Source organism: Orbicella faveolata, unplaced genomic scaffold (genome assembly GCF_042242905.1).
Source record: "Orbicella faveolata isolate gen_17 unplaced genomic scaffold, um_ofav_v1 contig_24, whole genome shotgun sequence".
In the NCBI taxonomy this organism is placed as follows: Eukaryota; Metazoa; Cnidaria; class Anthozoa; order Scleractinia; family Merulinidae; genus Orbicella; species Orbicella faveolata.
In genome coordinates, this window is record NW_028301552.1 from 23,990,001 (window position 1) to 24,001,675 (window position 11,675).

The 11,675-nt window shown below is 39.4% G+C and overlaps 1 non-coding gene across 1 annotated transcript; it reads right to left on the bottom strand.

Moving 5' to 3' along the window:
* Nucleotides 1-3,215: 3,215 nt before the first annotated feature.
* Nucleotides 3,216-3,288, bottom strand: Trnat-ugu (transfer RNA threonine (anticodon UGU)). The gene has a single exon. It is a non-coding gene; the product is annotated as a tRNA-Thr (tRNA).
* Nucleotides 3,289-11,675: the final 8,387 nt, after the last annotated feature.

The following is an 11,675-nucleotide window of genomic DNA, read 5'->3' on the forward strand; positions in this document are numbered from 1 at the left end:
GCAAACCTCCCAAGTGCATCCATAACTCAATAGTGCTCGCTATGGCGTTTACCATTTGTTTTATAACATAACATTGACACATTGGAACAACAGAAGTCCTTTTATTGAGCTACATCACAAAAAAATGTTCGTGTAGTCCTACATGACAAGAGAAAACAAGCGCGCGAAAATTCATTCATGACAACCGACTGCACACCAGTAACTCGATAAAGTTTCATCTTCAGACAACTGTGAAGACAGTTTCGCATTTCTGGCAAAAGAACGTCGGCCATTACTTTGGAAACAATGTCTGTCAAAGGATTTACTTTGTAAACGTTAGCACACACGTCAGCAGCGTACACCCATGGGCAAATAGTAGACGCTAAATTAACCAATCAGAGCGCGCGCTTTGCTTTAGTTATGTTATAATTCCAAATCGTCCCGCTCGGCTATATCCTTGTAAACCCCAACTGCATTCGAGTCATATTCTTGAGCTTCCTCGCGGTTGTCTTTCTTGCAAATTAGTACTTCGTTCATCACTGGGGACCAGGTTGCCTTGTAAACATGATGTCCACGTATTGCGGCCTTGAATTTCATTTGATATGACATAGAAACACTGAAATTCCAATCTGTTCTGGCCATAATACCACAATAACCTGTGGAATCCCAGTGCAAAGTATGATGTCAAATGGAGCTGTACGGTATATCTATTACGAATGCACTGAGTACACGTGATGTCGGGCCACCACACGTGAAATCTGATACGACTGACCTTTGGACGGTCTTGGTTGTTATGTAATAGAAGTACCGTATTTTCTCAATTAAACGCCCCCGGCGTTTATTTCAAAATTGGCCTCGTGGACCCGGCGTTTATTTAAAGCCGGCGTTTAATCGGGGCCCGGCGTTTATTTATGAAGTGCAATATTCTGTCATTTTTTTCAGATTGATTTATTCACCCATCCTCCGAAACCTAGGGCAGTTTATCAACACGAAATGACTTTTCCATTCGGTACTGACTGTCCCTGAGTCTTAGAGGATGATTATTGCTAAAAGATACAGCATTATAAACAGCACATGTATGTTACAATCAGGACATGTGGCACTGAACAGAACAAAAATATGTAAAATAAATAGGAGCAAGTATGGATACAAAGTTTTAAGTTCCGTATAAACGGCAATGTCGCCATCGTTCTCCTCGATACTATCAGTTAAGCGTCCCCATTTACGATTTTTAATGTACCTTAATTGTCATAAACAACAAACTCGTTAACTTCTGGAAAGATATTGCGATCGGCGAAGGTCTTATTGTAAGTCATGAAGAAAACAACAAGTACGATCCGTGTGCGATGGCTGTTTACCGTGTGCATGACCCTGATAATGAGAATATAAATGTCGGACACATCCCAATCGAACTCTCTTCCGCTCTTTGCTTCTTTGTAAAACATGGAGGGAAAATTCGGCTAAAGTGAGACAGGAAACCTACCGAGCTAGCAACTTGGAACAAGGCGGCCTTGAAGTCCCTATTTCTATTCAGTGTGCGATTTCCTCTCAGAAAGGACAACTTATGACAAGATTGAAACAGCTCATAAACAAACGCTGGAGGGATCCTCGCGATTTTAGTGACAGTGAGCACTATAACATACGAAAGAAAGTGCGTCATCAGTAATAAGACTTAATGACAACACGAACACCAACATTTTGTTTTATTTTGTTGCACAACTACTATTCTTGTTATGTTAAGCCGGACTTTTCCTTTTGAACGTTTATTAAGATTATCAAAACACCATAGCGTAATAGTATGTCGCAGTAATGCTATTTAATAAGGGAAAAATCAAATTGTTGGTTCGAACGCAAATAAACGCCGGGGCCTCGAACAAACGCCGGGGCCTCGATTAAACGCCCCCGGCGTTTATTTCAAAATTGGCCTCGTGGACCCGGCGTTTATACGAGGCCGGCGTTTAATTGAGAAAATACGGTAAATCACATAGAAGTTCCTAGAGCTTCAGTACGTATCTTTGGTTGCAATGTCCAGCTCGCACGATGCAGCTATACCGCACAAAGGTGAGAAAAGGCGAAACTACGACATTTCCTTCAAACTCGGCGTCAACAAAATCTGGATCGGACCGGACCGGATCACGGATCGGATCACGGACCGAATCACAGAAAAAAAAACAACAACAAAGTTTTAAAGAAAAAAAATCCCAAAAAAATCAAATCGTTTATAAGGTAATAATAAATAAAAAATTAAAGTGGAAAACTAAAATGTGTTAAATGAAAATAAGAATCCCGAATTTAACGCAATGACATGTTAATTACAGAGAATGACGAGGTCATTTAAAAAGCCACGTAAGCGCCTAATTTACGACGAATTTAAATTGTAATGAACAGGCAGATGTAGCTATATTTTAATACTAGTTGGCTCGAAGCTTGCGTGAACCTCCCATTCTCGTTTTTGAAATTGTTGCTAGTATCAGTGGCTAATTCTCGGCTACATTTTCGTGTCAGATGTGAGCGTTACAGTTGGCGTTACAGTTAATGAGAAAACTTACGTACGAAAGCTTAAGGACATGACTTGCTTTAAAGCAGCTACGTCACGATTTGCGCACCTTCAAAAAACTAACCTAGTTTTTCAAGTTTGTCATTTGCAGTCCTCGTTAATCTTTGCCATCCTTAACGATCCTCATTCCGTTTTGATAGTGTTCTTGACTCTTAAGTGTTTTCTATCCTAGAACACGATCATTTTAAGGTTTTATTCTATTTAAAGGCAACTCTTTACGACCCTAAAAATGACTCTAAAAATCGTGACGTAACTCCTAAAATGTTGTTTATTCTGGGGTTGCGTTATCGTTCACACTATCGATGCTATTCCTATAATTTTTTGTAAAACAGCTATATTTCCTTGAAATACAAATGGTTTGTTTCGTTTTATTCCAGTGCGAAATATCGTATTCCAAACTCACATCTTGTAAAAGTATAGACTTGTCTCAAATTAAAACGGAAATTGTTTGAAATCATCAGGTGTTTAATTTTTAGTGTTTCTAGTTTTTGTGTTTCTATTCATACGTTCGTCCTATCATTACCATGCTGACTCGTTTTATGACAGTTTACCTTTGATGCAAGTGGATATACGAAATATCATTTATCTGAACTGCGGAGAAAGATATGAAGACATAATTGATCATCGCAATTATACACACAACTTGAGCAGTTGTAAAATTAAAGCCTGAAAAAAATTCAGGCCTGAACGGGATTCGAACCCACGACCTCTGCAATACAGGTGCAGTGCTCTACCAACTGAGCTATTAAGCCAACTGGGCGCAACTGGTCACATTGTGAGTTCGTAATATACCCGTAGATAGTGAAGAGTGCAAGTGAATATACGAAATATCATATAGTTGAACTGCGGAGAAAGATATGAAGACATGATTGATCATCGCAATCAAAACCCAACAGCCTGAAAAAAATTCATCTGTGACCAGTTCCCAGTTGGCTTGATATTATAAAAGAATAGAGGAATATCACACCTGAATTAAATAAAACTTTCTGCTCACAGTAGTCACTCTAGTGTAATTTGCTCAACAAAATTTTGAATTTTGAATCTTGAATTTTGAATTTTTTTTCCTTGATCCAATCCGTGATCCGATCCGTGATCCGGCCCGTGATCCGATCCGTGATCCGGTCCGATCCAGATTTTGTCGACGCCGCTTCAAACTCAAGGCAATAGAATATGCAGAAAGGGTATCTAAAAACGCAGCAGCGAAAAAATACAAGGTGGACGTGAAGCGCATCCGCGAATGGCGTAAGAATAAACAGTCGATCGCAGAACTGAAAGAAAAGCACAAAGGCCAGGGAAGAAAAAAGCTAGATGGAGGGGGGCGAAGGGCTGTGGATAGTGATCTTGACGACATAATCCTTGAATGGATTTATGGAAGAAGAGCTAACGGGCTAAGAGTTTCCCGAAAACTCATTATGGTCAAGGCAAAACACTCGTATGATGAAAGGTGCCCAGAAGGCGAACAAGATATGTTTAAAGGCACTGAAGGCTGGCTTCAAAAGTTTATGCTCCGGCATGGGCTTTCGCTGAGAAGAAAGACGACTACTGCGCAGCAAGACCCTCATCGCCTGATCGACAAATTGCTATCTTATATCCTTCAGGTTCGGAGACTTTCTCAACGACACGAGTATCAGCCTTCTGTATCATAGCTATGGATGAAACCCCTGTGTGGGATGATATGGTCTCAAACACTACTGTTGACAGGGTGGGAGCCTCATCCATCAACCTAAAGACCACTGGGCATGAAAAAGTCATGGTTACCGTATGTTTATCTGCACGAGCTGACGGTACAAAACTGAAACCATTCATTGTATTTCGTGCAGCCAAGCGCGAAACAAGGAAACTAAATGAAGATTTCAGGCATAAATGCGTTGTAACAACATCGTCCAATCCCTGGATGAAGGAAGAGTTGACTCTGAACTGGGTTAAAAGCGTCTTGGGAGCATTTTCTTTCAACAGACGCTTACTAGCGTGGGGCTCTTATGAGTGTCATATGATGCAGATTGTTAAAGAAGCGCCTCACCAAATCAATGTCGATCACGTCATAGTTCCTAACGGTTGCACGAAATACGTCCAAGCACCAGACGTAAGCTGGAACAAGCCTTTCAAAGCATTAGTATCTGAACAGTATGATGCGTGGATGGCTAGTGGTGTCCAAGAATTTACAGAGGCGGGAAACATGCGACCGCCACCGAGAAAGACCATTGTAGAATGGGTGTTGACCACCTGGGCACGGCTTCCCACTGAGGTAATTACAAAATCATTTAAGTCCTGTGCATTAAATCTAGCCGTTGATGGCTCTCAAGATTCAGAGATCCATTGTTTCAAGAAAGGCCAACCATGCGAAGCAGGAGCAGAGCAGTTGAGGGCACAACTTTCCGTGCTTGATGAGCCCACTCTTCCAGACCCATTTCAAGCAATAACTAACTCAGACATAGAAGAGGCCGGCGATGAAAATACCATGGTGGTCGACGAGGACTCGGATGTTAACATTGAGCTATAAGAACTACCAGTACCCTTTTCCGCCACTTTCGCCACTTTGTATGTACCATATACCGTTATGGATTTGTAGACGGTTTACACTTATCAGCGGACGGACTTGATAGTCTGCTAAAGCTCTGTCATTTAGATTATTATAATACCGTATTTAGGTTACCATGTTACAGTTATTAAAATAAATGCCTCTCTCTTTTAAACGCCTCTTATCTTTTAAACGCTCCCCCCCCCCCCCTTGGACCCTTGAAATTTAATAAACGCCCCCGGCCTTTATTAGATCTTTTACGGTAGCCCACTGACACCTGTGCTGGCCTTAACCAGGCGTGACGAGCGTTGGCCTTTGTTCCACTTCTGACGTCATTGCCTTCGACCGAAATACTCAAGTTCTGAGGACATGATTGATCATCGCAGTTATACACACAACTTAAGAAGTTGTGAAATTAAGACAAATTAAAGCCTGAAGAAAAAAAATCAGGCCTAAACGGGTATCCGGTATTGCAGAGGTCATGGGTTCGAATCCCGGTTAGGCTTGAATTTTTTTCAGGCTTTACTGATTTTACAACTGCTTTAAGTTGTGCGTATAACTGCGATGTCTTCATATGTTTCTCCGCAGTTCGAATATAGGATCTTCCATATATTCGCTTGTACTCAAGTTCTGCAGGAGGAAAAGATCTTTCCAATGATACCCTTGTCACGGTGATTTTGGTATCCCCGTGTTTTGGGTAGCCCCGTACCCAAAATGGGTACCCAAAACACTGAAAGCGTAAACCTGGGGCAAGTGAAATCATCCTCAATTCTGCTCAAAACCCATTTATCTTCTTACGAAGCTTTGTCTCAATAAATTAAAGCGTTCTTTAGCTTGATATAAACACAATACGTCTCTGAAAATAGTCACAATTCATAACAGACTGTCTGATCCTAGCCTGTTCCAGGCTCTCGGTCAGTGGGGACGATCGTAAAACCGGGCACGGGACGAGCGGAGTCTGATAAAAAAAAACATAGGCACGCAAGGCGTGCAAGAGTTGTTTTTTGGTGACTTAAAAGCCCCTGGAGGTAGCTCCACTCGGTTGACTCTTAACAGTTATGATGAGGGTAACTCATTCACGTATACTGATCCCGCATTCCATTCAATGTTTTCATAGAGTTTAATATTCTTGCACAAACTTTGATGATTGTTATCCCTAAATACTTCACAACGATTCTTGAGAACGACTCTTTTCCTTCTTTTTCTCCTGTTTAACTGATATCCCAACGAAATACTTATAAACACAAGTACAACTTTTTTATCATGACTCGCATATTTACAATTTTTACAGAAATAGATATACAGATTAAGTTAAAAAAAATGCTTGATAATAGTAACAGCGCGAACCCGCGGGTAGCCTGGGCTAATCTAGGCGGGCCACATCTATATTTATATAAAATAAATAAATAAATAATAAATAAATAAATAAATAAATAAATAAGTGCTCTTTTCGAATACTACTTTGTCTGAACTTGTAAAAGTATAGACGATCTTGGAACATCCCCTAGTGCTCTAATGGCACGAAAAATTTACTCTAAATTTGATCCTGATCAAAGTCGAGGTCAAATATGATCATAGCTTTGATCCAAACTTTGACGTGAGTCAAATGTGTGTCAAAACTGTCACGGCTTTGCCGATACATTTGATCCATGACAAAGAAGAGGGAAAATGTGATGTTAACTTTGACTCCACCTTTGACCCACGTCAAAGGAGGAATCAAATATCTTATGGATTTGCTATACATTTGATCCCTGTCAAAGGTGAGGTCAAACATGTCAATAACTTTGACTTAAGTTTTGACGCGCGTTAAAGGCGTTCAAAGACACCACGGCTTTGCATACCTTTGATCTCTTATGTCAAAGGCGTTCAAAGACACCACGGCTTTGCATACCTTTGATCTCTTATGTCAAAGGCGTTCAAAGACACCACGGCTTTGCATACCTTTGATCTCTTATGTCACAGGCGTTCAAAGGCGCCATGGCTTTGTCCAATTTTGATCCTACGTCATGTCATGTCAAAGGCGAGGTCAAATATGGCCATATCCTGCGACTCCTCTTTTAACGCCCTAATAGCCTGCGTTATCGTATTTTGTCTGTTTTAACGATTGAATGAAAGCTTGCTTTCTTGCCAATGTGTATTTTTTTAATAAAAAAGTTTTCACTTGACCTGGAGGTGGCACAAGAAAACCGCTCGAAAACAGCGGGAAAAACGCGGTTGCCAGCGGCTTCCCGCATTTTTCTGGCCAATCAGAGAGAGACTAAAGGTCAACGAAGTCGGCTGTGAGGAAAGCAGACATTTTTCTTTATTTGGCTTCATTATGGCGGCTCTGGGGAAATTTTCATTGTGTTTTGGACCAGGAAAGGTAAGTCTTTGAATTTCGTTCATTTGTTTTCAATGGTCAGAGAATAACGGAGTGGAAAAAGTAAATTAAACGCAGCAATGGCTACATAAAGGAATAAAGAGCTATGAATTGCGTATATTCATAGCAGGACAGATCCTCGGCGAAAACATTTTGGTCGAATCTCGGTTGATCGGCAAAGTTCTTCGTTAAGAAAAGACAAGACTTTATTTTCAATTCACATATACTTATTTACAAAAGTTGACAAAGATAATATTTTTTCCTTACTCAGTCAAGTCTTGTGCATTCAATTGAAGTGTCTGTCACTGCATAGATTTTAGCATGATCAGTGCTTGAAATAAATGTAACTTTATAATTAAGCTTAAACTTAACTCCATCTTCGTATAAATTGTTGTGCACAATGCCTCTGGTAATTTCTGAGCTTAAACAATTCCCTTGAAAGAAAGCTCATGTAAATGAAAAGGAAATTTGCATTGAAGGAAAAACTCAGTCAGCCGTGCATGACAAACCATCTCCACCTGACTTAATTATTATATTAATTTAACCGCGCGGCCATGGGCCGAGCGCGGTTCATGGTTTACCCGTGGTTTTTTTTTTTTTTTAACCGCGCGGCCATGGGCCGAGCGCGGTTCATGGTTTACCCGTGGTTTTTTTTTTTTCGCAGATTTGTCTGCGACCAGACCCAAGCTTCCGCTCGGCCAAATTTTGAGTCACGCAACCTGTGATGTTTACTCGCCAAAAGCTGTTGAAACATTAATAAATCTCATCTCCGATACTGACTTTCGCGGGAAAAAAATTAAAAACCCAGCGTTCGTCAAAAATTATATTTTTTCAGCAGAAATTTAGCTCGGAACATATACATATTTATATTTCTTTGAATCGTCGATGAAATGACCTTTTCCGGATATTTTTTCCTTCGGGGTCAACCGAAACCTCCGATTTCAAAATCACGCCGAACCCACACGTTGCAAAAAAATCTCTTCAAAACCCTGACTTCAAAGCGATATAACACTTCAGCGTTAATAGCTACCACACATCGGCAGACGGTAAATCTATTCCTTAACAATCCAGCTTTATCGTGTTAAAATTTCAGCGAAATCGAACAAAACCAGAATTAATTAGAATTTTTATGTGACCTCACTCCCCAGACTTGACCTAACAAAGGAAGCAACGGTCGCCCATAGCAACCGAAAAACACGAACATAACAAAGCCGACGTTTCGGCCAAAAAACTCCAGAATTATCGCCTGAGAGCTTAAACTTGAATGGGAACATCTTTTTCGAACTTTTTTCAACTGATTTAGACGAAAGACTGGCCTCGCCGGGCTACAAAAAAGACCAAGGGAAAAACAGAACAAGACAGCAGAACAAACCGATAATATTTCATCGCATGGCTTTCGGCACGAAAACGAAAATACAGCTTACTTCTGGATAAATTCAGCCTTACAAGCCAGCAACCGGTCCCAAATTACTTTCTATATCCTTACAAATGTCCTGACTTCAATCTCCGAAAGATTTGGCCCCAATTTTGAGCAAATAAACATTTCGTCGACGGTGACCGCCATTACGGTGGCTTGCATACTAAATTAGCTAACTTGACAAAATTCTCCTGTGGGGGGGGGGGATATGACGAAAAGAGCTGAAAAATGGCCTGTAATTGGCTAATGATGAGATCTTCCCACTGTCCAAATTTGGTGAGAATCGAAAGTAACGCCAATTTTCTGTCACGTTTTCAATCTGTAGCCACTGGAGTGACCAAAATCGATACATCGGTCGGGATAGAGTTTCATTATTAAATTACATGACTTGTGTGACTACTTTGCTAGCCCTTTACTCGTGGAAAACACCAATCAAATTTAATCATGTCTTTAAAGAAAGAAAGCTGTTGTTAATAGTGTTATTATCGTGTGGTTCATATCGTTCATGCCCATACATATCCCGAAGAAAGTTCTAGATTAGGACCATTACGTCATCGGTGATTTGTCAACGGCTACTACTGATGGTGCAATAATACAGTTTGTGTTGATCAAGTGATGTGATGTCTACAGTAAGAAAAGAATCATCAACGACTGCTTTGAAATGTGCACTACGTTCCGACGGTAGTGCTAAGCAAACAGTTAAATTTTAAAAGCGCGGTTATAAGATCTAAAAGATCTTCTTGTTATACCATTGAAAGAGTGGTTGACTCAGGAAATTTAATCTATGGATTAGTTTCTGCTTTTGTCTCTGGTTACCATTCTATTGAAAAAAGCTCTGTTTGTTGCCACAGTTGAAATTATATTTGTTCACTGATGTTGATAAATGACTTCACTGGTGTGAATTTAACAAATCGAATGTGGTTTAGCGTGGTCTGTACTCTTATTGACAATGATACGCATCATCATAGTGGTCAAAATGTTGTGGACTCATGAAACACAGCCGAGTGAGTCCACAACAAATTTTGACTAGTGTGATGACAATCAGATTGCGAGATCAGTAGCAATCATAGCAAAATATGTTTTGATATTTGTTGTATCAGGCTTATGGATCAGTCATTTGGAACTGCACTATCTCCTGGCCAACCCCCCCCCCCCCCAAACCTGCCAGGCATTTGACATTTTGAACTGTCTTCTGGGCTAAGAATGGTGTCATACCAGGTGATCAAATGCACCTACCCTGTGACATTTGCAAAACTGAGTAATAGAAATGTAGATTGAGTGTCGATGGAGTGTTGATTGAGTATCGATCAGGTGTTGATCGAGTGTCGATTGAGAGTATCGATCAAGGGTATCGATCGACACTCGACCATGGACGTCTTTATTACACATAATTCAGCTTATCTTTAGTGGGTGAAATTATTACAATGTTTGATAAAAAGCAAACTTGCCATTAGTTGCAAATTAAATAGCTGACCTCATTATAATATTATTATGTGACCTCTCTGGACAGTACCAATAGTTTTAGAGTTTCATGTCTTGCTCTTTTGAGCAGTAGACAATTAAATGCCAATTAAAAACTGAATAGTGGAAATTTGCTTATGAATGTTGTTTTTATCCTTCAGCTAATCATTCTAGGAGAACTGAAGATATTAACAGAATAAATTGGGAGAGGATACAATATAAAACTCTGTAGTTCATAGTCAACTCAGATGCAGTTTAATCATGCAGTGCTCCAAAGTGTGAAAACATCACAACATTTTGGTAAGCAAAAGGCTGGAATATTCATTTGTTATTTCTATATTTTGTAGCATAGACCATCTTATAACTTCTTCAGTCCCAACTTTTTATATCTTTTTCCAGCAAAGAAAGTATATAAATACCGGTAGAGTTAAAAAACCTGGCTATAATTTATTAATATTATTTTAATTGATCATTTTTATAATAGTCTCATCACTCTGTGGAAAAAAGTTGTTTCTTTTTGGTTCATTTAAGGACATTGAGTGAGGAAATGTTGTCTTTCTTATGGGACAAATACATCAACTGGCTCACCTGGACGAAAATTAAGAAATTAAAATGTTATTGAAAACATGCAAGGGATGGGAATCTTTTTGGTAAATGAATCAAAGTTGCAGAATGTTGCAACCCAGTCTCAGGAAATGTTGGTTTTTGATTGGTAAAAGCTGAGTTTTGAATCTAAATTTTGAGTGGTTGTCTGCGATATCAACTGTTTTGGTTTGGCCATTAGGTTTCCAAACCAAATTTTTTCAAGCAAAATTAATAATATGATTAATTCATAACTATTGATGGGATCAGTAGAGAATTTAAGGCGTAGAGGATTTGATAATAACTTAGTAAAAGTAAATTGACAAAGACCTTTATTTGCTTTACTCAATTTAAAATTTTGTTGGCAAATTTGTCAGGATAATGGCCATTTCCCTCTATGAGATGCGGCTGCTGGGAATCATAGTGGTTGTATTCATCATCTTGCCCTGGATTTTTGTTTCAATGAATGCAACAGCTATGCGATCCCATGCAGGCATGTCTCATGTTAAATTATTTAATTTCAGGAATTTTTTTCAGTGGAAAAAAAGTGTACAAGTAGTTGCTAACTGTTTACTAATCAAATGTGCAATTATTTTGATATGTTTATATGCTCCTTTTCTACAGGGAAAATAAGGAAAAAGATAACACTACTGATCACGAAGAGATCTGTGGAACACAGGAACAGCAATATTCCCAAAGGTGTGTGTATTCCTCATTTCTTGTCACAGTTTATGTCACATTTGTTGGTTTTTTAGATTGCTATTTTGCAACCATAAAAGATCTTTGTTGTGAGATGTCTGTA